This window comes from Sus scrofa, chromosome 5 (assembly GCF_054392235.1).
Source record: "Sus scrofa isolate SSC_HxYL_T2T_F1_AM1 chromosome 5, Sscrofa_HxYL_maternal_Yorkshire_Landrace_v2.0, whole genome shotgun sequence".
Classification (NCBI taxonomy): domain Eukaryota; kingdom Metazoa; phylum Chordata; class Mammalia; order Artiodactyla; family Suidae; genus Sus; species Sus scrofa.
In genome coordinates this window covers 104,816,793-104,843,350 of record NC_139387.1, presented here as the reverse complement: position 1 = coordinate 104,843,350, position 26,558 = coordinate 104,816,793, and the positions used below count along the sequence as shown (strand labels likewise).

The following is a 26,558-nucleotide window of genomic DNA, read 5'->3' as shown; positions in this document are numbered from 1 at the left end:
TGTTTTTTATGTTGCCCTTTTTCTTTGCTTTTGTTTTTGCCTTCCAATTTTTTCTGGCATTTTATGTTTGTTTTTTTTGAGCAAATTATATATTTTCACTTTACTTACTTAGCATATATATATATATTTTAAGCTTTTTTTAATGGTTGCCCTAGAGCTTGCAATATACATTTACAATTTCACAGGTAGTGCCAGTACCTTATAATAACAAAATAATTCTAATTTTCTTCTCATCTCTTATGTCATTGCTGATTTTCTTTTCATTTATACATAAGCATACATATGTATATGTATATATATGCATAGCATTCATAATTATATTGTTATATTTATTATTTCTAACAAGTTGTTATATATTAGATCAATTGAGAATAAGAAAAATAAAAATGTTCGTTTTACCTTCACTTATTTCTTTTCCAATATTCTTTTTTTATATGGATCCAGTTTTCTCTTGTATATCATTTCCTTCTCTGTGAAGAAATCCTTGTGACATATTTTGTAAGTCAGGTCTACTGGCCACAAATTCATTCAGTTTTTGTTTCCTTGTATAGTTTTATTTCATTTTCTTTTTTGAGTGATATTATCACAGGGTATGGAATTCTAGATTGGTGTTTTTTTTCCTCCCAACACTTTAAATATTTCACAGCACTCTCTTCTTCCATGGTTCTGAGAAATTAAATATAATTTTTATACTTGCTTCTTTACAAGTGAGGTGACCTTTTTTTCCTTGGCTTCTTTTAAGATTTTTTTCTAATCTTTAATTTTCTAGAGTTCAAAACTGATATGCTTAGGTAGTAAATTTGGTGGGTTTTGTTTTCGTTTGTTTTGTTTTGTTTTATTGTTTTGTATTTATCTTACTTGCTGTACTCTGAGCTTTCTGGGTCTGTGTTTTTTGGTGTCTGATATTAATTTGGAGAAATTCTAAGTTATTATTGCTTCAAATATTGATTTTATTTCTTTCTCTCTTCCTTCTCCCCATATTCCCATTATATATATCTTACTACCTTTGTGATTATCCCATAGTTTTTTAATATTCTGTTTAATTTGTTCAGTATTTTTTTCAATTTGCTTTTCAGTTTGGAAATTTTTTTGAAAAATCCTCAACTCATGGATTCTTTCCTCTGTTGTATCTAGTCCAGTAATGTGCCCACCAAAGGCGTTCCTCATTTCTGTTAGTGGTTTTGATCCTTAGAATTAAAAGAAAAACTTTTTTCTTAGAATATCCATCTCTCTGCTTACATTATTCGTACGTTTTTGCATGTTATCTGCTTTTCCCATGGAGCCCTATCATATTAATCTTAGTTGTTTAAAATTCATAGTTTGATATTCCTGTGTCCCTGTCATATCTAAGTTTGGTTCTGATGACTGCTTTTTGTCTTCAAACTATGTTTGTTTCCTTTTAGTACATCCTAATTTTTTTAATCGAAAGCCACATATGATATACTGAGTAATACGAGCTCTGATGAAGAGGCCTTTAGTGATGTGGTAAGGAGCGAGTAAGGTGTGTAGTCTATAGTTCTTCAATTAGGTCTCACTTGCTTAGTAAGCCTGTGTCCTGACTGTGAGCCTCAAACCTACCTCTCGTTTTTTCCCCTCAACTCACAAGAAATATTAACTGGAGAAGACTGGAATTGGATAGTTCCCTTCACTAAGGTCAGTTAGTCTCTGGTACAACATCAACAGATTGAATCTCTCAAAATAGTTTCTCTTGACGGCAGGTCTTGTGAAAAAAGAAAGTATTCTGGCTCTTTCAAAAAAAAAAAAAAAATTGCCAGAAGCTTGAAGGGACTGTTCCCTGAATTTTACTCTGACAACCTGGAGAGCTACATGAGGTAAAACTCATCAAATGGTGGGGGGTCCTCTTTCAGCTCTCAAGAGCCTTGTCTACACCGAGCCTTCAGCAAGTCATCAGTTACAGTTTAGATTTTCCTAGTCCAGTACTGGTTCCCAGGGAGATTTCTGCTTGTCAGTTTCTGCTCCAGTAAATTGTAGTTATCTGTATTCATTCATGTATCTCTCTATTTTAGGGAGCAGTGCTTTGGCCTATGGCCTCAATTCTCTGAAGGATCTAAGAACTGTTGTTGTTCTTTCAGTGTGTTTAGCTTTTAATTTGTTTTTATAACAGATGGCTGACTTCCAGACTGAACATATAAAGGCTTAAGTTGATTTTGGTATGTTGGAATTTTATGAGCAATTTACCTGTTTCCTCTCAGTTTTCAAATAATTGTCATAAAATTGACTATGTACATTTAAAAAATTGTAGTTATTTTGTATTCTAATATGAATGCCTTGCTTTTTTTTCTTTTTTTTTTTTCCAGGTGAATTTTATCGAAAGTTTGCTTATTTTGTTAGAACGGGAGGCATTACATTAAAAGACAGGGACAGAGAAATGTGTGTGTCAAGGGGGAAAGACTGACTGGTTTTCAGACCATTCACATGGCTTTGGCTTTTCCTCTTAGTGAAACAGAGAGCCAGTGGAGGCTCCAGAAGAGGCATTGTCAGTGAGGTTTACACAAGCGTCTCTGTTGTGGACTGAGAAGGTGGCAGTGGTGGGACAGGAATATTGTCAGGAGGATCTAAGTACAATCATCGTGAGAGAGAATTGGAGTCTGTAAACATACCGGCAGCAGTGGAAGTGATAAGATAGGTTTGGATTCTGAATATAATTTGAAGACGGAATTAAGCATTACAGACAGATTGGATGTGTGGTGTGAGAGCACCTAACTGAAGATTAAGCCAAAGTTTTGGGCCTGAGCAACAAGAATGTGAGTAAGCTAAGACAAGGTCACTGCTGGGAGAGCGAGTTTTGTGGCAGTGATGGCAGTTAGATTACGAATGTAGTTATAAAGAGTGTACAGCAGAGCTGTATTCTAACGAACACATTCACAAAATGCATTTTTGTCTTTTGGGAATGATTTTTGTCTCTCTGTACATATAACCAAATACTTTTCTTGGACGTGAGTCTTTTGTGATGTTCAAATTGTTTTTACACTGTGTTTTGACCTTCTGTTATGTTTTCCCTCTTTTACTGTCGCTGTCCAGAAGAGTAACGGTCACATTTTCTTCTTTTTCTTTTATTTTTATCACAGTGTAGTTGATTTACAGTGTGTCATTTCTGCTATACAACGTAGTGATCCAGTCATACGTATATATATACATTCTTCTCCTCAAACTGTCTTCCATCATGGTCTCTCTCAAGGGACTGGATCCACTTCCCTGTGCTACACAGCAGGACCTCATTGCTTATCCATTCTAAATGTAATAGTCTGCATCTAACAACCCGAAACTCCCTGTGCATCCCACTTCCTCCCCCTCCCCCTTGTCCACCACAGATCTCTTCTCTATGTCTGGGTCTGTTTTGGTTTTACAGATAGGTTCATTTGTGCCATATTTTAGATTCCACAAATAAAGGATATCACATGGTATTAGTCTTTCTTTTTCTGACTTACTTCACTTAGTGTGATCTTCTCTGGTTGCATCCATGTTGCTGTACATGGCATTATTTTGTTCTTTTTTTTCAAAGGCTGATTAGTATTCCATTTTATATATGCACCACATCTTATTAATCCACTCATCTGTCACTGGACATTTAGGTTGTTTCCATGTCTTGGCTGTTATAAATAGTGCCACAGAGAACATAGGGGTGCATGTATCTTGGGCATATATCCAAACATTCATATTTTTTTGAAATTAATTCACTTCATCATTGAATAACAAATGCATGACATTTCTTGTTTTATACCTTTAACTGTATCCCTCAACTACTACTCCTTTGTTGTGTTGTTTAACCACATTTACCCAATCACCTATCCCTTCTATCACATCTCATAGCAGAATATATATGTTTTATCTACCACTCATTCATACATCCAGATACTCTCTTCAGTTTCCCACATTCAACTTGAATCGAGGAGAGCAATATTAAACTGGGAGTATGTCTGTTAGTTTTACTATGTGAAGGCAGTTGCTTTAAACATAGAATTGTTTTACTATGTGAAGGCAGTTGCTTTAAACATAGAATTATCTCCAGCCTTATACTCTTCCCTACTCAATACAGATTTCCTGACTCTCTAAGACTTGAAAAACTTAGGTAACATTTATACCTTAACAAAGCTTGGTGTCACTATGTACAACATTTTCATTTCTAAAACCATTTTCTCCAAACACTTGCTGGTTTCCATTCAGCTCTATTCATGTTAACTTTTTTCTGGCGTATGTAGCTGGCACTTGACTTGGCTGTTTAGTGTGCCTTCCCTTGTTTCAATTTTCACCTCCCTCACAGATGCAGAAATTCAACCGCTACGCATGGAAGTACTACTCTGTAACCACCATTATTTCTCAAAAGTCTGTATTTCACAACATATACTCCTACATTTTTATCCGTTCTACCTCTAGTGTCTCTTCCCAAAATTCTCTTCTCTCTTTTTCCTTTCATTTCCAAAAAACCACACATTCATTCTCCAGACAGGGGGGGTATTGCTCAGTTAATCTCTCTATTGAAATTCTAAACCAAAATTCAGTATTCTCAGGAGTAGAGAATTATTTCAATTGAATATCAGTGTAAAATTACTCTGCAGGTGATTCACATGTTTGATCTTATTATTTCAAGCAGACAGTCTGAATGTCTGACAGTTTTAAGTAGAAATGGAAATAAAACTATTTTTCTGAATCAAATCTATCTCAAGTTAACCATGGCAACTTTCATTAATAAATGTTCTCAAAGTTTTGCTATATAAGCTATTTTCATTGTTTTTTTATTTCCTTTTTCAGACAATATTCATTAAACAGGTAGGATTTTGAAATACAAAGCATATAAGATTTTAAAGTTGTCTCAGGAGAATAAGACTGCACTGTTATAATAATGTCTCCAAATTAGGTCCTTCATTCATTATTATAAATACTTAAACAACTTTATAGATTTTCAATAAAATCTTTGATGAATCCTTATTTTAATGAAAGCCTTATATTATTAATATTGAAAATAAAGTAGAAGACCTAACTCAGATGATTTGAAAGAAATAATGAACAGGTGGTTTTATTACGCAGTTTTATTAAGTGTTTAATCAATGAATTATTAAAACAGTGCAGTTTGTAATGCCACCTAGTGGATATCTGAGTGAAAAAAAGTCCCTTGAGTATAACTGATGCATAATATGAAACATATGCAAAAGGAATGTTAATCCACTCTTCCTATGTGTTAGCACTACCCCCTCTTTCCCTTTCTTTCCCTCTCTCTCTATATATATACATATACACACACATATACATACATATATATACGCACATACATATATACACATATATACACACACATATATATACACACATACATATATACACACATACACATATATACATATATATACACACACACATATATGCATACACACACATATATATACATATATACACACACACACATATATACATATATACACACACACATATATATACACACACACCACTTCTGACTTGGCCCTGTGAATGTGACTTCTCTTTCTTCTTAGATAAGAGAAATATACATATTTATATAAAATTTTGATGTTACCTTGAAATATAAAACATTAAACATTTAAAAATGTTAAATTGAAACAGAGAAGACAGTGTATGTCTTAGAAGTTTCTTTTTAAGTTTTCTATAGGTGTAGACTCTTTGAATTTCAGAGACAGTAGGTAAAGACTTGGCACAGTTAGTTATAAATAGCTTCATATAAAGATAATTAAAATAACAGAATAGCAAACTATAAATTTTATCATCATATATAATATTTATGTATTAGCATAAATTAAGTCATTATCAATTAAGTCTTTAATATTTAACTCCACGTAAAACACTTGGATAAGCATAAAACTGTGATTTATAAATCTCGCCATATATAAAAAATGTGATTAAAAGTCATGAGGAGACAGGTCCAGGAATGACAATCTCTGAAACTACGACAAGTTATTATGATACATAATGATGGCTGGTAACTACTGGTTTAAATTATTATCTAGATTCAGAGACTAGTGTCCAAATGACCAAGAACTGGACAAATAAAGCCGCATACAACATACTGTCTTAAGATGGTTTATTTTGTGCTTGGATTCGCATGTAGCATGGCAGTATTCACTTGGTCCCACCTCTCTGTCTGTTTTACATACTGGTATGCCCTACGATTCTTTGTCTCATCTCCTCTCCCCTCTCTGCAGTCTCCTTGGGTCAAAGGATTCGTTTCCATGGTTTCAAATACCATGTATATGCCAATAGATTTAAAATGTCTGGAACAAATTTATATCTTATCTTCACTCCCAAATCTGTATACAACTGCCTGCTGATAGTCTCCATAGATTCATACCAATTTTGGAGTGCCCGAAGCGAAAGTTATCCTACCCCACCTCTAACCCCCAAAGAAATTCATCACACCTTTCACTTTCCTTATTTGAAGTAGTATAGCCAGCATCCAAACACGAAAACAGAAGTTCAAATCTGATTCTTCTCTCACCACTTAACAGTCCATAAAGCTCATCGGTTATATTTCTTAGTCTTACATCTACTTCCCCCTCTGTCTTCACCATGGCTACCTTATTAACTCGGTCCTTCTAAATTCCTTTCTCTGATCCTGGATTCAGTTTCGTTTACTCCATTCTGTCTCTTCCCTTCACTCTCTTGAGCGATACCAAATTAAGCATTCTAAATATAAAATTTGACCTATTGCTGATATCCTAAAGACGCGTTAAATGGTTTTTGAAATACATCTTGTATATTTCAGTGGCCCTTCAGTGCTCCCTCTGCCATAAAATCACTAAGGGATGGACTTGTGAATAGATTCTAGAATTTACTCCAAAACCATGGGGTACATGGAATATTTTAAGGTAACACTCAATGCAGAACCAATTAATGCTGAAAGACACTTTTTGGGGGGCATTGCTGGCATATTAGGAATTAGGACATTTCTTCAAGAGCATTCCTCCCTAAATGTGAAAAAAAATAAAATAAAGTAAAAATTGATTCCAGATCAAGAAACTCAGTCATCTGTTTCGGGAAGTACTACAGGATTGGTTAAGCAACAATCACTGATATTTGAGCTTTGGGCCAGCTTCCGAGGCTTGTATTCTTATATTGAGACAAGAAATTTGAGGAAAGCTGAAATACTCCTATATCGAAAATGTTTTCCTTGTGCCTAGTTGAAAAAGATATAAGCCTATTTTGGACAAAAGTATGCCACGTTAGTCTCAGAAATATGTCTGACAAAGACATGGCAGTGGCCTTACAATTAATATCATCAAGCACACAAATACTTTTGTGTTAAAAAAATTATTTTAATTATCTTCTAGGACTTAAGTTCTTGAAATTTCCAGAAATACAGTATTAGTTAGCCAAATACCTGTATAAGATTTTCAAGAAAAACTGGAAAAAGTGTAGTTCTAGAAATAAAATACAATTTTCAGAAAATTTAAATGTCAACAGTTAAATGAGAGAGCAAAAAAGATACAACTGAGGAGAGAAAAAAACTAGATGTACCCAAAGATTACATTCATTATAGAGTGACAGGAAGATAGAAAATGTCCAAAAAATGAATTTTAGAAGGCAATGTAAAGTTTTATTGTATATTTAATAAGATTCTGAGAAAAATAAAATAGAATGAAAGGGGAAATGGATTATAATCAAATTAAAAAGCCTCATATTTCTTTCTCTCTTTTCTCTCTCTGTCACTCCTATGTAATATTTTGATGTTTAGGGAATATATTTACCAGCCTATCTATCTCTTTCTGGTTGGTGGAACTGGACATCAACTGTTATGAGAGTGGAATGAAGTATGTACATAGATACCACCCACTTGCAGCATCTCCAGATAGATGGAGTTTGCTTATCAATTAGGGTAGAATAAAACAGAACTGTCTCATCGGTATTAAAGAAATCCCCAAGGAGAAAGAAAGGACTATAGAACAGACCTTGTAGTGAGCTAAATAAATTTGAAAAGGGAATTTAGATGCTTAAGTTATGCTGGAACAAGACAATCCTTAAAATATTGAGAGCGGTTTTGAAATCATTCCAATATAAATAAAGCTTCAGGGGAATTGTCTGAAGAGGATGAGAGTGATGTGTTTCTGTTGCCTTGTCCTGCTCAGGGTAGAAATGCACAGCCAGAAAAAATATTGTCAATTCAAGCATCAAATGTCATTACTAATTATAGCATGGACTGATCTAAAATGCAAAAAATAGAAACAGTTGTCTGTATGTGCACAGTGAATTTAACTCTATCCTACCAATGTGCGTTTTGCTCAGTTTATAACTTCCTGTATATCTTTAATCAGTGTCAGTTCTTTTTTAAAAACCTGTGTTAGTGTAAGTTTTTTTAAATTATAGTTGATTTACAATATTTCTTCAATTTCTGTTGTATAGCAAAGTGACCCAGTCATAGACGTATGTACATAATTTTTTTCATACTGTCTTCCACCGTGTTCCAACCCAAGAAATTGGACATAGTTCCCTGTGATGTACAGTAGAACCCCATTGCTCATCCATTTCAAATGTAACAGTTTGCATCTACTGACTCCAAATGCAGTGTAATTATTTGAGGGGAAAAAAGACCAGATTTAACCATAACTTTGGCTTAATTTTAATAATATTTTCTTGTTAAGTAGCATATCCTTTCCCAGAAATAATGTAGCCAGAAAAAGAAGACAATTAATTACTGAAATTTTTTGAACTTGCGGCGAAATCTCTTGTTTCTTTTGTTTCCTAATAGAGCTGGTTTAACTTAATGGGAAAATATGTATGTATTTCATTCAGATCCACCCTTTAAATAACTAAATTTTAAAAGACAATTCCTTATTTTATATTTGGCATTTATAAAGCCTATAAATGTCAATTAATATTTATGTTTAAAGATAGCAAGGAGGTGTGATAATCCTCAGATCATCAGATAGCTCAAAATAAGAATCTGGCACAGCTAAATCAAAATTTAAATTTTTGCTAACAATATTTACTCTTTGCTTTCCCCACTGAATTTTAAAATAATAATAGTTTCATTTGGCATAGAATATGTTCCAGGATTAATATCCATTTAGAGTTAACTGCTCTTAGATTATTTCTAGACTATTAATATTCTCTAATTCTTACTCTTGATGCCTAATACATATTTTTGGAATGAAGAAATTATCTGAAGAGACTGAATAAATGTCCCAGACGTTGGGAAATTGCTACTGTTTAATTGTCAGGACACATTTACTATCAAATAAGTCAAATTAAACTTGCCATGGCTCGATACAATGAGAGTTACTGAAAAAATTTTGAAATATTTTATGCAATTTTGGAATGGAGAAGCAGGTTCAGTAACATTTCCTTGGATCACCTCTCCATCTCATCCTTTGTATCCTTTGCCAATAAAAGTTGTACTCGCCACTCTTCTCCACACAGACTGTGGTCACCAATAATTTCTAAAACCCTTTTGTCAAGGTTACTACTCCCAGAAAAGGATTCACCTTCTCTTTACTATAGGTTGGAAGATCTAGTAAAGATGTGTAAATGACTTCACTGGATTCATGGGCACAGATCTGACCTATACAGGAGGCACGAATATGTGACTGACGTGATTGGCTCAATGTGGGTCAGATTATGCTTCCTGTTGGACTCAGAATGCTTAGAGCTAGACTGCTGTTAGCACAGAAAAAAACTCAGAGCCCAGTAACGTGTCTTGAGACCACTCTTAGAAAAGGAGTATTAATTCTGAACCAGGTACTATCCCAGTTGCCTCTTCTGCATATTCTCCATCTCCAAACATTTCTTGATGTTGGAATCAGAGATAGGGTATTATTTCTGGGGAACGTGAACATATTTCTCTTAACGCACACCAGAGATTATAATTTTAAAACAATGAATGTCTAAACTAACCTGATTGTGATAGTCTTTTCACAATATATATGTATATTAATTCATCACATTGTACACCTTAAACTTATACAATATTACATGACAATTATATCTCAACGAAACTGGAAAAAAGAGCTCATAATTCAACAATCAGGTGACCCAGTGCAAAAGTTCGAAAAGGATTTGAAAAGAAAGTTCACCAAAGAAGATTTGAATGACCCATAAACATATAAAAGATGTTCGATATCGTTAGTTATCAGAGAGGTGCAAATTAAAACTATGAAAACACATCCACTAGTATGCATACATCAAATAGACAATACCAAGTTTTGGCAAAGATGAGGAACAAATGGACCTACGTTTTATTGTAGAATATTATAACCACTCTGGAAGGAGATTGGCAATTCCTAATAAAGACAAATATAAAATTACCATATGACCCATAAATTCTGCTTTTAGATGTTTATTAAAAATAACATATTCTGCAAAAAGATTTGCATGCAAATGCTCTTAGCAACTAATTACTCATACACACAATAATGTGGTTGGATCTCATAAGCATTATAGTGAGCAAAAAAAAAAAGTCAGATGCAAAAGCATACATAATATATAATTGTATAATTGTTTATTGTACCCTTTTGAATTTGTACTAAAATTGTTAAAACTGTACAAAAATAAACCACAATATTTTACAATTCCGATGTAGTTAATGAAATTCTAGCAAGATCTTCTGCTGAAGGACTCATTCATAGCTTGTACTCAAGCAATTCATTTTGGTTAGGATAACGTGTCATTTTATGTAATACATTTGTAACCAATATCAAGCAAAAGGAAGCCAAGAGAAAAATGTTTTCTTACTTTTTAGGGGGACTTTTCTAACTTACTGACTGATTCAAAACAAGAAAACAATAGAGAATACTAGAGAAAAGACCTAGAGAAAATAAGAGAATCATTGTGGGGCTTTCTTCCTTTTTAACAACTTGTTATTAGGAAGAGGAATGTAGAATCCTGAAAAAAAAAAATCTGGTTTTCTTCCCACTTTTGTAATGCATGTCATAAAATTCTCAGGGAATAATGCACATCGGAGAGTCTAAATATTTTAACTGTGTAAAATCATGCAAAATAATACAAAAGAACTTCCAATTTGAATGCATTCCCTGTACTCTCATTGAAGAATTTGGTTTTGTTTGTAGTGGTTATTGCAAGTGTTACAAAACAAGAAACTTGTCACTTAAGAAAGAGGTAAAAACAGTGTTCTTTTCAATAGAGAAGTAACTCGAGGTCTGTAAATAATTATTGTGAGAAATATGTCTGTTAGTGATATATGAATCATTCCATTTTCTTCCATGGGGTGTACTTAAAATTACACAATTAGTTGTTGTTTCTAAAGTTGAAAACAAGAAGATCTCTGCCCAACTTTTCTAATCTCAACAGTTGCAATTATGATAGAAAATGCCAGTCTGTTACCTAATAACACATATTTCTGTGACACCAGCACATCTAAGTTTTTAATGATTACTTCTCAATTAATGAATAGTTCCTTGGGTGCTTCATCAGGCAGGGCATGCTAATGTACACTGATTTTTTTTTTTTCAAAAGTATTCATTCTTTGCCACTCATGAAGTATAGATACAGCCATATCTATGAATACGAAGTATGAAATGTAAAATTAGACCTCTTTTTATTTCTTCATTTTAGAATCAGTAGGTTTGTGACCGTCAGTTTAGAAGGGATGACATTTTCACAGTAGTTGTGAAATTTTTAACGTGGACTTTTTCAGTGTTCTTTTATGTCATGCTCCCAACAGCTGAGCTGAATTTCTTTAGCTTGAAATTCTGGAATTAATGCTGCAAAATATATACTCCTTAATTTCTTAAACATTAATTCATTTTACAAGAATTGGTGTGAGATCTCACAGTCTAGTGTTCCACCTCTTATCCCAAGAAAATGTTTGTTTGTTCCCTTATGAGGGTAGTTTCTCTTTGTCTCTTAGGACGTGAACATGGACTTTGGAATCAAATCCATAAGAGTCTGTCTTGAGCTCTGTAATTTACCAGCACCGTGATAGCTTCCTTGCCCTAATCCTGATAGCTTATTTTCTTGTTAGGTGAGAATAGTATTCCCCCTCCAGGTTGGCTATGAGAATCACCTGATTAAGGATAATAACTGGCATACAAGTCACTCAGTAGCAACCATTTGATGTTCTTGAGTTGCTGAAATGAAATCCTAGGATTATTCAATAAATATTTCTATATGCATGTCAACATTTTGACAAAACATGTAAATATTAAAGTAAAAGTACTTATCCAGTGTAAACTCCCAAAATTTTAAGTAGGGATGATTTCTCAGGCATTAATTATACTTGAATAAGCTATTTTAGGAAATACTATACTTTTAACACTGAATTTGTCGCTACAACAATAGAAACTATCCAGGATGAAATGCATTCTAAAAATAAATAAGATCAGAGCACCAAGAAGTTTAAAATGAAATAATCTCCAACGGCCTAATATATGCAGTTATGTATAACATATGTAATTGTAGTCCCCTAAAAAAAGGGTGAGCCTAAGAAATATTTGGTGAAATACTGGTCCAAACTTCTAACATTTGAAGAAAGTATAAACAGATTAAAAAAATTTTAGTGAACCCCTAACTTGGTAATGTAACGGCAAGCTAGAAGGAAGAATGACTGCAAACCAGATGTGCTTATTTCATTTTTTTAATGGAGTTCATTTGAGGCAGTGTCTCCCAGTGGGTTAACAATTGATAGCATGTCAAATATATTTAAGTAATCAGGTTAGTTTTTTGAGGAAAGTGCAGATAAATATTATTGACCCTTTATTTAGTTCTCATATATGCAAGCTTTAGCACATAAACCTTACTAACAGTTTTATATTTCTGTAATAAGATAGTGATTTTTATTTGATATTATGTTAGAAGATGAAATTTAAATGTTCTCTCTCTGGCAATCAACAGGGGAAAACAAAGCAACAAAGTATCTTCATCTTATTTTAAGTGGTTCAGGTGGGTTTTTTCTAATGCCAAAGCAGTAGCAGCTCTACTAGAGTAGAGATGTTGTTACAGAAGTAAGGGTACCAGCAGAACTAGGTCTGTTATTTGCAAACAAGAAAATGCACATTTGGGTGAGAGAAGTACCTCTTTCTAGCTATGGGATTCTGCCTCAGCCAGAGGAAGATTTCTCTGAGATTTTACTAGAGAAAACAGTTGTGACTATGGAAGCCTGAGAAATAAAAGTCAGAGTTTTGATTTAGGTGTACTCCAAAACTAGAAGGGCAGGATATCTGTAGCATTAGCAAGTTAAGGGAAGAAATGATCAACTTTTGTCATTTGTTAATTATTTTAAAATATATGTGTGATTATCCCAATCAAAATTCTGTGTCTAAGTTGCATTTCTAAAAAAGAAAAAGGAAGAGAGGGGGTACATTTTTAGGCTCAAATATGCTTTTGTAATCATAAAGATGATATCCTTAACTGACTTGTTTAAATGTATCTTTAAATCACTTTCTTTAAGTCACTTTCTGTGGTGTGAGTAAACTGAAACATTCCCTTCATAAAGCAACCTGCATAAGAAGAATTATTTTCCAGGTCAGTGCCTTCATTTTTAAGTTCAAGTTACATAACAGGTCCTCAAGCATTATGACTTCAACTCTGTTGTGGCCAATAATATTTTTAATGTGTTCCCAAAATACTGGAATGTGTGCATTGAAAGGATTATATATACCATTTAATGCCATCGTGTATTTGGGAAGCGATCTGGTGAGAGTGAGATATCAGGGTCCAAGCTTCCCACCATTTTTCCTTGTTCCTAGAGTAAGGAGATTTGTGAAAGGAGGTTAGGGCTCGAGTGACCCCAGGGAGGGTCTGACTTACAGTCAATCAATTCTTAGAGTCATACTCTTTCGTAAATTGCTCTTTATGTTATAGCTGTTCATGTTTCCATGTGGAGGAATTCACTAGAATAATACTTAAGCTCTTTCCCCACTGGCAATCCATTTCCTTCTGTGGGAGGAGTGACTTTTCTGATTAGAAATCTAACAAAAAGGAACCGGACATGCTCAGCTTAGCTTTTTCCTCTTTTAGAGTCAGGGGTCTCCTCATGCTATAAATTTTATAGGAGTAACCTCAATAGAGGAAGTTTGTGGTTTTCCAGCTATGTCTGTACCTGGATGAATAAGTGTAATTTTTCAACGCACTCTTAGCAAGCCATGTCTTCCATCCTAGCTTCTGTCATAAATAAAAATGATATATTAATCTCCATCTGTCTGACTCCTTCATCTAAGCCACACTTTCTCCTGTTGCACTCCTTGTATATATTTATGAAGGCTCCTGTTTCTTTCTGTTGCATTTTAAATTTATCCATCTCTTTCACAAAGCTGTCATTTCCATTATAAGCAGAGGATGTGGATTCCACTGCCCTAGTTTAATTGCTTAAAAGCCTTAAACATGGGAAGTAGGCAGTGAATGTTTGTGGAGTAAATGGATGAAAAGTACAGCAAGAATTCCATAGGATAAAGTTTATCTTGGATATATTTTACATCCAAAATTCTCATATAAATTTCCAGAAACCTTTTCAGTAGCCTTGCTGCTGTTTACTGGCATAGAAAACATAAAGGTGGCAGATTCGTTCTAAAGAGACACCATAACAGGAAGCCAGCCGCCATTCTTAGCCTGCTGAACTTTGAAGAATCAAGGGGACTTTTCCAGGCAATTAAACATCCTCTGAAACACATACAGCTAAGTGTTCTCTTTCTTCTGTTGGCTAATTCATCTTTTACCTGTAGTTCTTTGTGTGATTCTTTCCAGCTCAATCAAGTGAAAGAAATAGAAGTTTTATTGAGGGTGAAAGAGAGCCCATTGGCACAATGACAGCAGAAAGCCTTTGAAAGCACATATATTTCTCATTCGTATAACAGAGCAGTCTTCCTGGTTCAAACCAGCTGTTTGATTCTCTAGGGTCCTATTACTTAGACTATCTCAACTTTGAAAACATTGTGGCATAAATTTTTAAAAAGATATATTCCAGTACTGCTTAAGAACTATTATTTTCTTTTCCAGGATGCAGAAATTTCAGATGATCAATGTAGGTAATTTAAAAAAAAGTGTTATTGGGGTAGAGAATATAAAAAAGTTATTAATATTTATTTGCTGAAATATTAGCTTATGAAATAAAGAATAACCAGAATTTAATAAGTATTAAATAAAAAGTAAACTCTCCCAGGCCATATTATAATGCCTCAAAAATTGGGCAAGAATTTTTCCATTTCCTTTCTTTTCCAAGAGGAAAATAATAGTAATAACTATGATATTGAACCTCCTCTGGGATATGGTAGAACATTTTAAAAAGTCCAACCTGTGCATTTTTAGTTTTCATGACCTGAACTGAACATGACCTTATCCCATATTTCCAACTTCCTTTCCAGAATTGAGAAATTAGTGATTTATAGCATCATGTCATTTTTGGCTGAAGTAACATATCATAAATGATGCTGCATGTTGTTACAACATGCAGAGTGTTGAACAAATATTTCTCTTTTCTTCCTTCTTTCTGTGTTGTTTATTCACTTGTATTCCTAGGAGATGCCAACTCAACACAAAACTTTCTGGCATAGAAATCTTTAAACGAGTGGAAATAGCCAATGACACTTTTGGTTTAGGAGTTGTGCTAGCTTTAGAATCCCTCAAGCCTGCAGGAAGAAGCTATTAAAGTGGATTCCCTACACGTTCATTTTAAGTGGGTCAGAAGGTTACGTGACAATGTAAAACAGCACACTAGAGTTTTAAAAATGATTTATACTTTGTTACATGCATTAATACTAATAACTGAATATTTCATATAGGAAAAATACTTTGCTCTTGAAAAGCGTCGTATCTGTCTGGACATATGGTGTTTGTAAAATGCGTTTATTCACAGCTTTCTATCCTCACTTCTAAATCTCCTCTAAAGTTTGATTTTGTTTCAAATTTAGACTTTACTTCTTTCTCCTAGGAGAGAGTGATTCTTGACATTAGTAAGAAAATAAAAAGTTATATTTCATATGGATGCATGATGTATTAACAAGAAAATGTGTGCAATTAGCTTGAAGAACATATTTAAAGGAAAAAGAATAGGCCACTTTTATAATTCCTATTTACCTCTATAAAGGACTGGATTCGTTTATTTAAGAAAACTTTCAAGCCATTTAATCCATGCCAAGCATTGCTGTGTATGCTTTTCAAATATTAGCTCATGTAACTTCAGAACTGCCCTTATGAAGTAGCTGCAATTAGCATCCCTGTTTTATAAGTAAGTAAGCTGGGCCAAGCTATGCTTAAGAAATTGCTCAGATGGCTCTGCTGGTGTGGCAGAGCCAGCTCCCAAGTCTAGACTTCAAAGACTGTGTTCTTATTCCTTATGCAGTTATGGAAACTCCAGAATGTCAAAGAGGAAAAAACAAAAACAGAACATCCAAAATGCTACATAATATTCTTTCTGATTTACAGTATTCTTCTGTTGTCCATATGCCTATGCCTGGTAAGGGAATTTATACTTCCATTGATATATGTACAGTACAATTGCTGTATAAAAATTTACCTACAGTTTAACCTATACTTTTATCATAATTTTTAGTCTGTTATTACATTGTGAATTTAACTGTCAACTTGAAAAGACATAAAATATTACTATATTTTATATAGTTATCCTTTATTTGTAGAGGTTTAAATGAATATTTCTCTTATGGATATGAAAATGAATGCTATTAATTATGGTTTATTTGGAGAATGCGGCTAAGCTTTTCCACAATACTCACAACAGCATCATGAGCAGGTATAATTATCCCTGTTTTAAGGAGAAGGAGATAAGCACAGGATGATCAAATACATATATGGATGTCCCTCAACGCTATGGACTAAAACAGGATGTAAATGGGCAGTTTGACTAGCATCTCTGTTCTTATATATACTACATCCCCTTCCATTGGAAAAAAAAAAAACATTGTTCATAGAAAGTTCTTTAAGATCAAAGGCTAAGAGAACTACCAAGACTGTAATGAAGCTAGACAATTTGATATATGAACATGCTGTATTATTTCCTTACTCAGCGGGACTGGAGGTGTTCCCCTAACTCTGCCAGCACTGGGCGCTCTCTCTTCCTCTGGATTCATCTGTCGTTCTTTGTCTGTACATATGTGGACATACATAGATGTATTTGCTTATTTTGAAAGGAAGAGTATCCTTTCTTTAAATATGCACATAATGCATTTTATGTAATGATCAATTAAAGTTAACAGTTGCAATATTTGTATACATATGTATAACATTAATTTCCTTTTTTAATATTTTTTGATAATTTTGGCATTTTTAGGTTATGTTTTAATGCACAGGCTACCTTAGTATCATAAATATCACCCTTTTTCTACCTTGTCTGTTTTCTCCATTTCAAAGAGATTCTTCAGCTGTGTTGACGCAATGGCTGAAGAATTTCGTGTCGCACATTCACAAAGTAAATAAATCCCAAAGGGGAATGGTATTTACCCATTAATTTCAACAAAGTGCCAAGATTGAGACTAAATCGCTCTGACTGGCCCAACTTGAGCCAGGAATTCATCTTCAGAAATAGTCCTTGTGACAGGCTAGTGATAAGTTCGTCTATGTGCCCAGTCCTAGCTCACAAACTTCAAGTTGAACCTGGATTAGAGCCGTTAATGAAAAACTCATGGACTGAGAGTTGGTGAGATGTAGTTCCCCAAATGAATAATCAGTAATGGTTACTATAAGTAGGGAGAAAAAAATAACTGATTGGAAAAAAAATCAATAATAGTAGCCAGTGTGAGTGAAAAAAACAGGTAATTGCTAGTCTCTGGCAGTTTATTATATTCTTATGGATGAAGACAAGTAAATGAAAAAAATGTATATATATATATACATCAGGTAAAGATGAGATTTGATATATTATAAATGAATTTATAATGTGATACTTATAATATTTGGCAACTTTGCTATCAGATTGTTCTTACTTTATAAACTTTCCAACTTTGAGCTAGAATATTTCATAAATTTAGAACTTCTTTTAGTCATTCAGAAACATTAATATTAAGAAATACATTACCCATACTGATCTTTAAAACATCTAAAGTCCAATAGGAAAGATAAGATATGTAAATACATATATTTTTCAATGTTTTTCCACTTATATCTTTTTAGAGTTGAAATGATAAATTTAACTACAGTTAAAGGTGCAAAATGTTTAGGGCTGTAATAGTTCAGGAAGATTCCCTATGAGATGAAAGAAAGGAATAGTATAGATTTTTAATATGAATATAATAGACCAGCCCAGCACAGACTAAACAACCCAAATGAATAATTTTGTTCAGTTTGGCATAAACATAAGAAAGTGATGACAGCTTAATCCTGTGCTTATATAAGCAATGTGTATCTGGAGAAGCATTTGACAATGTGCAGTGGAATAGTTATAACGTTTCAATAATCGTTAATGTGTATCTTACTTTAAAGAATCTTGATAATTCCTAATTTTAATTTGTATCTATACTTGAACAAAATTTCTTAGTTTTACTTGTTTATTTATTTTTGCTTTTTAGGGCCACACCTGAGACATATGGAGTTTGCCAGGCTAAGGGTCGAATCAGAGCTGAAGCTGCTGGCCTACACCACAGCCACAGCAGTGTGGGATCTGAGCCGAATCTGCGACCTTCACCATAGCTAAAGGCAATGCCGAGTCCTTAACTCACTGAGCAAGGCCAGGGATCGAACCTGCATCTTGACAGATGCTAGTCAGTTTCGTTTCTGCTGAGCCATGACAGGAACTCCAAAGTTGTTAGTTTTAAAATAATTGTTTCTTTATAAAGTATCTCCATTTTATATAACATATACAAAAATAATTGCATGTAAGGGATGTGAATTTTTTCCATTATATTACTTTGTGATAGAACTCTGCTTTATATAATGGAATAAAAAAATTGTAATGGTTTCAGAGATTACAAATGGAATCACATTTAAAAGGAAAATTATTTTCCTGGTTATAAGAAATATTTGATTTAAATGACATGAACACTTTATCACTTTGGTAAGGAATTTTTGGCTACCTTCTTATTGATTTATAAAATTTGTGGCCAAACTGCAGAACTTTCCTTGCTCTCAAGCTTTTTGATTCTTGTATCCTTATCTGTTCTCAGAGCCATATGTTATTTTATAGGAACTTAAATTATCAAAGTTCCTTGTTTATTATATTGGCAGAAAGTACAATGTACCTGGACTTCCTTTTCCACTCATATGCCAAGACAGATGCTCTGAGAAAATTCATGATTAAAAACGCCTATGAATGCTGGAAAAATGTAGCAAACATTTGTTACTGCAACATTGTGCCTGCAGGAGAATAACAAAAATCCCCAGAGGCAAAGAGAAAACAAAAAACAAAAAAAAAACAAAAAAACACTGAACCAAATTTGCAAGCTAACCTTCCGGTGATGGTTATGCTTGGGGAACTTACTAATTGTGAAAATTAATAGTACTGGGTTTTAGTGCTTGACCCCAGAATATCTACAGCCTCCATGAAAATGTTGACAAAAATCCCCTTAGCTAGCAAGGGTAACTGAAAAGGAAAATTCTTTATTCGAGTATTTACAACATGGTCAGAGAAGTTGACACTGAGACAATATTAAATAGTCCCACATTTGATAGCAGCCAGGAGCAAATGGCAAAAGTTACTGTTAAGGACTACCACAGAGAAAGTTAGAGAAAGCTTCGCTCGATTGCAAACCCTTCTACGTAGAAAACAAACAAACAAAACCATTAGTGATGTTCTCCAGAATTGAGCATCATGGAACTCAATAGGCTATAAAGATTAGGCGAGACAGAAAGTCTAGCAAAATAAGGAAATAACGCTATTCTTCCACACATCAAATGGACAAAATGTATCTACAGCTTTGAATGTTCTCTTATGCTTTGAGCTTAGAGAACTTTGGTTTATTCACTGGGAGGGAATCACTTGGTGATTCACATCTTCCATTTGTCCTTAGAACTGTGTGGCATTCAATTATTTATTGAATAAAACAACAACAAAAAAAACCTGTACCTATTTCCTCTTCATTAAAATAGGAAGAGTTGTAACTGCTCATAAGGCAGTTCCGAGCATGAAGTGAGATTTTAAATTGGAAAGCTTGGCCACATTCTCTAAATATTAACTATAATTAAAAGTATTAGTCATGTCTAATGGGAAATTTTATTAGTTTTCTAGTAAAGCTAAAATAGTAACTGACTGACTTACTTTTCTGAGTCAGTTTCAGAATGCTAAGGCAAAGATCAGAGAGGAAAATTGTGTGCCTCTAATCTTTGTGGCAACCTTGTTATTTAAACACAATTTTTGATGTTTCAGTATTATGAACTGAAATGTGTCCTCCTCCAAATTCCTGTGTTGAAGTCCTACCTTCCATTGTCTTAGAATGTGATCTTAGCTTGCAGATAGGGTCTTTATAGAAGTAAAATGAAAACATTAGAATAGGCACCAATCCTGTATAACCGGTATCCTTAAAAAAGGGGGTATTTTAACAAAGAGAAATACCCAGAGGAAAGATGGTGTGAAGAGATGGGAGGGGATGGCTTTACCAGTGAAGGAGAAACACCTGGACAAACCCTTCATTCACAGCTCTCAGACGGAACCGGCATGGCCTATACCTTGATTTTGGACTTCCAGCTTCCATAACTTTGAGGCAATAAATTTCTGTTGTTTAAGCAACCCAGTGGGTTACTTTGTTACAGCAATTTAATAATATTTAGTATAGTATGATTAAGTTGGTTTAAAAAGAGGGTAGATTTAAACTTAGAGTAAACTTAAAAGGTTAAAATTTTGCAAATTTGGCAAGAAAATGGAATGATTTTTTAAGCACTTTTTTGTTTCAAAATAATAGCAATCCATGTGTTATCCTATTTTATCCAATATGCTTTTTTTACAGCAATATAATTACAACTCCTAGAGTACAAATACTGGTATCTAACAATATTTTCACTGTTTTGGTTTTGTCTATATTTAAGCTTGATTGAAGTATAGTTAATTTACAAGGCTGTGGTAATTTCTGCTGTACAACAAAGTGACCCAGTCATGCATATACACATATCCATTATCTCTCAGATTCTTTTCCCCCATGGATGATCAGAGAATACTGGGTAGAGTTTTCTGTGCTATCCACCAGGTCCCTGCAGGCCAATCATTCCATGTACCTCAGCGTGCATATGCCAATCCTAAACCCCCAGTCCATCCCTTCCACCCCCCTCTCCTGTCCCCTTTAGTAACCATACGTTTTTCAAAGTCTGTGAGTCTATTTCTGTTCTGCAAGTAAGTTCATCTGAATCCTTTTTTTTTAAAATATATATTCATATATAGGATATATATATGATGCTTATATTTGTTCATTGGAGCAATTTACCTTAGCCAAGACATGGAAGCAACCTAAATATCCATCAACAGAGGAATGAATAAAGAAGACATGGTACATATATATACAATGATATATTACTCAGCTATAGTGAAAAAATGTAATTTGCAGCAACATTGATGGACCTAGAAACCTATCACACTAAGTGAAGTTAATGAAAGATAATGTCATACACTATCACCTGTACTTGGAATCTATTTTTACTTTAATAACCAAAGTTCCATCTTACTGTTTTTAATTCTTTTGAGAAACAATAAAAACTTAGAAAGACATCAGAAGTTGGTTAAAAGGAGTCATCTTGAGAGACTACTTTTTGCCAAATTGTGACAATTTAGCTTATTTTTTTTATTTTCCCCAAAACATTATTTTCTTTTTTCTACTGTGCAGCATGGTGACCCAGTTATACATACATGTATACATTCCATTTTCTCACATTCTCATGCTCCATCATAAGTGACTAGACATAGTTCCCAGTGCTGCACAGCAGGATCTCATTGCTAATCCATTCCAAAGGCAATAGTCTGCATCTATTAACTCCAAGCTCCCAATCCATCCCACTCCCTTTCCCTCCCCTTGGCAACCACAAGTCTATTCTCCAAGTCCATGATTTTCTTTTCTATAGAAAGGTTCATTTGTGCCATATATTAGATTCCAGATATAAGTGATATCATGTGCTGTTTGGCTCTCTCTTTCTGACTTACTTCACTCAAGATGAGAGTCTCTAGTTCCATCCATGTTGCAGCAAAGGGCATTATTTTGTCTTTTTTATGGCTGAGTAGTATTCCATTGTGTACATATACCACATCTTCCTAATCCAATCATCTGTCGATGGACATTTTGGTTGTTTCCATGTCTTGGCTATTGTGAATAGTGCGGCAATGAACATGCGGGTGCATGTGTCTTTTTCAAGGAAAGTTTTGTCCAGGTATATACCCAAGAGTGAGATTACTGGGTCAAATGATAGTTCTATGTATAGTTTTCTATGGTACCTCCATACTCTTCTCCATAGTGGTTGTACCAGCTTACATTCCCACCTGGAGGGGGTATGGAGGGTTCCCTTTTCTCCATACCCCCTCCAGCACTTGTTATTTGTGGACTTACTCATGATGGCCATTCTGACTGGTGTGAGGTGGTATCTCATGGCAGTTTAGATATGCATTATCTAATAATCAGGGATGTTGAGCATTTTTTCGTGTGCTTGTTGGCCATCTGTATATCTTCCTTGGAGAAATGTTTATTCAGGTCTTTTGCCCGTTTTTCCGTTGGGTTATTGGTTTTTTTGCTGTTGAGTTGTAGAAGTTGCTTGTATATTTTAGAGATTAAGCCCTCATCAGTTGCATCATTTGAAACTCTTTTCTCCCATTCTGTAATTTAGCTTATATTTTTATTTAGAGATGACAATTAATTGAAAATAAGTATTTTGTTCTAAACCACAGATCCATGCAGTTAAAATCCAGCCAATTAAAATAAAGCTTATGGAAATCAAGTCTCTCTTGTAAGTCTTTTGTTCTAAACCACAGATCCATGCAGTTAAAATCCAGCCAATTAAAATAATGCTTATGGAAATCAAGTCTCTCTTGTAAGTCAATTGATTTGTATCTGATTTTCACATAAAGGAGGGACATAATTTTATTGATAAAGTATAATAAAAAGTTGAGTTTTGTGGATGAAATATCATCTCCAAAATTTAAAGAATTGTTGGAGTAATAGTGATAGGCTCATGTTTTGTTTTGTTTTCCTGAAAAAAAATTAGTAAAGAGAAAAAAAAAAGCTTTAGGAAGGACAAACAATTTAAGGCCAAATTTACTAATTTGATAATGTGTGTCTGTCTTGGTTCCAGAGTGGATTTCAGAACTGTTCCTCAGTCAGCACTCAGGTTTTTCTTACTAGAAAACGCTCATTCTATGCGATGTATCACCCTAGGGAAGAGCAGTTTGACTGATGTGGTTGAAGAATTGCTCAGCTCTCATAAGAGAATAATGACTCAACTATGACCCCAAATAGACTAGGCTGAGACCAACCCCAGAGCAGATAGAATTCTGTCCTATAACCTGCTAGTTAGAGTAATCTAATTGTTAAGGAAATGATTGAAGGTTTACTACTTTACTCGAGGAATACTGTGGCACCTTTTATTAAATGGCATTAGAAACGTTTTATAGCCTTTAAAATCTTCTATTCTATGAATTTAAGAGATATAGAGATAACATGGATGACCCTCTTATTTTGTTTTATTTCTTCACTCTCTGACTGTTCTTAGACACTGGGTAATGTGTTGGCCACTTTATTTGGTGCGAAAGCCTGGCACAAACCAACCCAAAAACATTTCGCAGTAATTTCTGGATGCCTTATTGTTTCAAAGATCAATTTTCTAAGCAGTTTTCTCTTTTAGGCAATAAAGCACAGTCATAATGCCAGCCAACTCTTAAGATTTTTTTACTTGCCACCAATTTGTCCCTTTTTTTCTCTCCACAGGAAATTTTGATTCAGTTTCTCAGGTATGTTTTTTTTTTTTATTCATTTTTATTAAAGTATGTCTGATTTAAAATGTTTGCCAATTTCTGCTGTCCCTGTATGATGTTTTTAAATGAAAATGTATTGCTTTTTTAAAAATGTTGGTAAATTACACATAACATAAAATTTATAATTTTTAGGTTACAGTTTGGTAGCCTTAAGGGCATTATCATTATTGTGAGACCATCCAAATCCATTCCCATAATTATTTTCATCTTAAAAAAAAAATGAAACTATATCTGTTAAACAATAACTCCCCATTCCTCAACCCTTTGATATACACCATTATATTCTGTTTTCATGATTTTGACTATTCTAATTATGAAATATAAGTGAAATCATACAATATTTGTCTTTATGTGACTGGTGTATTTCACTTAACATAATGTCCTCAAGATTCATCCCTGTTGTGGTACATGTTAGAATTCCCTTCCTTTTTAAGGCTGTATAATATTCTACTGTGTTTATAGACAACATTTTGCTTATTTATTCATCCCTCAGTGAATACTTGCATTGCTTTCATATTTAGCTAGTGTAAAAAAAATGTTATGAACATATGCATACAAATGTCATTTTGAGAACCTGCTTTCATTTCTTTGAGATATATACCCAGAAGTGGGATTGTTAGATCAGGTAGTTAACTCTGTTGTTATTTTTTTTGAGGAGCCATCATACTGTATTCTACAGCAGGTCTACTGTTTTTCTTTTCCGTAATAGTACATCATGGTTCAATTTCTCCATATCCTTGCCAACACTAGTTATGTTCTGTTTATTTATTTTTTCTGATAATGTGAGTTAGTATCTCCTTGTAGTTTTTATTTGAAAATCCCTAATAATTAGTGATGTTCAGCATCTTTTCATGTGTTACTGACCATTTGTATACCTTATTTGAAGAAATATTTGTTCAAGCTTTTTGCTTATTTTTGAATCAGGTTGTTTTTGTTGTCATTGTGTTTTAGGAGTTCTCCTTATGTTCTGGATGTTAATCCTTGTCAGACATATGATTTAAAAATAATTTATCCCTTTCTATGAGTTGCCTTTTTACTCTGTTGATAGTGATTGTGTCTTTTAACACCAAATAGTTGATAGTGTCTTTTAACATACACATCTCATGATGTCAAATTTCATATTGTTTTTATTACCTGTATCTTTGATGTGATATACAAGAAATTATTGCCAAATCCAACATCATGAAGATTTTGTCCTGTTTTGTCTTCTAAGACTTTCTGTGTTAGCTCTTGCATGTAGATCCTTGGTTTTTGTTTTTTTTTTGTTTTTTTTTTTGTTTTTTTTTTGAATTTAAGTTTTGGAAATGCTGTCAAGCATGGCTTCAAAGTCAGTACTTTGCATGTGAACATCCAGTTTCCATGTGCCATGTATTTGAGGAGACTGTACTTTTCCCATTGAATGACCTTGTCAAAATTCATTTGACTACATACATAATGGTTTATTTCTGGACTGTGTAGTTTATCCCATTAGACTATATGTCTATCTTTATGCCATGCTATTTGAATTATTATATCTTTGTACTATGTTTTGAAATCAGGAAGTGTCAGTCCTCCCATTTTGTTCTTAATTTTCAAGATTGCTCTAGCTATTCAGGATCCTTGAGTTTCCATGGGAATTTTAGACTATGTTTTTCTCTTTCTGTACAACATATTATTGTGGTTTTTATAGAATTACACTGAATCTATGGATCACTTGGAATTTTAACTATTGACATTTATTATTGACATTTTAACAATATTAAGGTTTATAATCGATGTACATATTAAGACTTGCAATCCATGCCTTTAGCAGTTCCTGCTATCCTTCTTTTCTATTTTCTATGGAAAGAGCTCATTCTTCTTTGTAGTCTCCTTCCATGGTAAGTTGTAACTGCCAAGGAGACAGGAAGTTGTTTTGTATAATGCACCCCTACCTCCAGGTCACATCAAATAAACATAAAAAATGAGTGAAATGAGAGTATTAATTATGCAAACATAGCTCTAAAATGATTTCCCTAGTTCCCTCTTCAAAACATGTACTAGAGCCGTTTCATTTCTTAGAAAATTTGTCTGTGATTTTTGCAAGAATAACAGATTGGCAGAGAAAATTCACTGTAATAAAAACAACAGGTTATATAGAGAAGGCAACGTCTCAAAGGTCCATTAAGGATTCTATCTCATGAATCATATGAAATTGCCAATATTTGATCCTTTTGACCTATAAGAAAATGTAGTCTTGTATACATAGTTTAACCAAGAAGTAGGTTTGATGGATGCTCAGGTAGTATTTCTAAGAACTCTAATGGTTATCATCTCATCAAAAGTCTCCTTTTCTACACTCTGCCATCAATATTATTCAGCAAATCTCTTTGACTCTACTTTTTTGTAAATAATTTCATTGGCTGCTCCCTTTACAAACTAGTAAAATCTCAACATACATTTGTATGTGATTCCAAAAAAAGAGAATTTAACTGATGTATCCATTTACCACTGCCACCTTGGGGCAGAGACTTATAACCAGATAAAAAATCTTTATTGAATTTTAAATTATATCAAAATCTATTTGAGGTGATCATTGATGTTAGATGTTTCAACTTAATATTCTATAGATATCAAAGACAGATAATTTTTCCAATTTACGTAATTAGATTTATATTTATGCATAGAATTTTTCCTGGAAATAATTCCACATTTTTAAGTTATCCAGTATTGTGTAATTGGTATGTTGTACTTAATTAACCGGTTAGCAGTATAATGC

The 26,558-nt window shown here is 33.7% G+C and overlaps 1 long non-coding RNA gene across 4 annotated transcripts in view; it reads left to right on the top strand.

Moving 5' to 3' along the window:
• The window catches only part of LOC146403598 (uncharacterized), a 686,469-nt gene that overhangs the window by 319,280 nt on the left and 340,631 nt on the right, over positions 1–26,558 (top strand). For 3 of the 4 annotated variants that reach the window (XR_014845505.1, XR_014845506.1, XR_014845504.1), the window contains exon 3: positions 23,775–23,797. This is a non-coding gene — a long non-coding RNA (uncharacterized LOC146403598). Of the gene's footprint in view, positions 1–2,604; positions 2,766–23,774; positions 23,798–26,558 lie in introns of those variants that run through there. The other variant, XR_014845508.1, reaches the window with a different exon arrangement.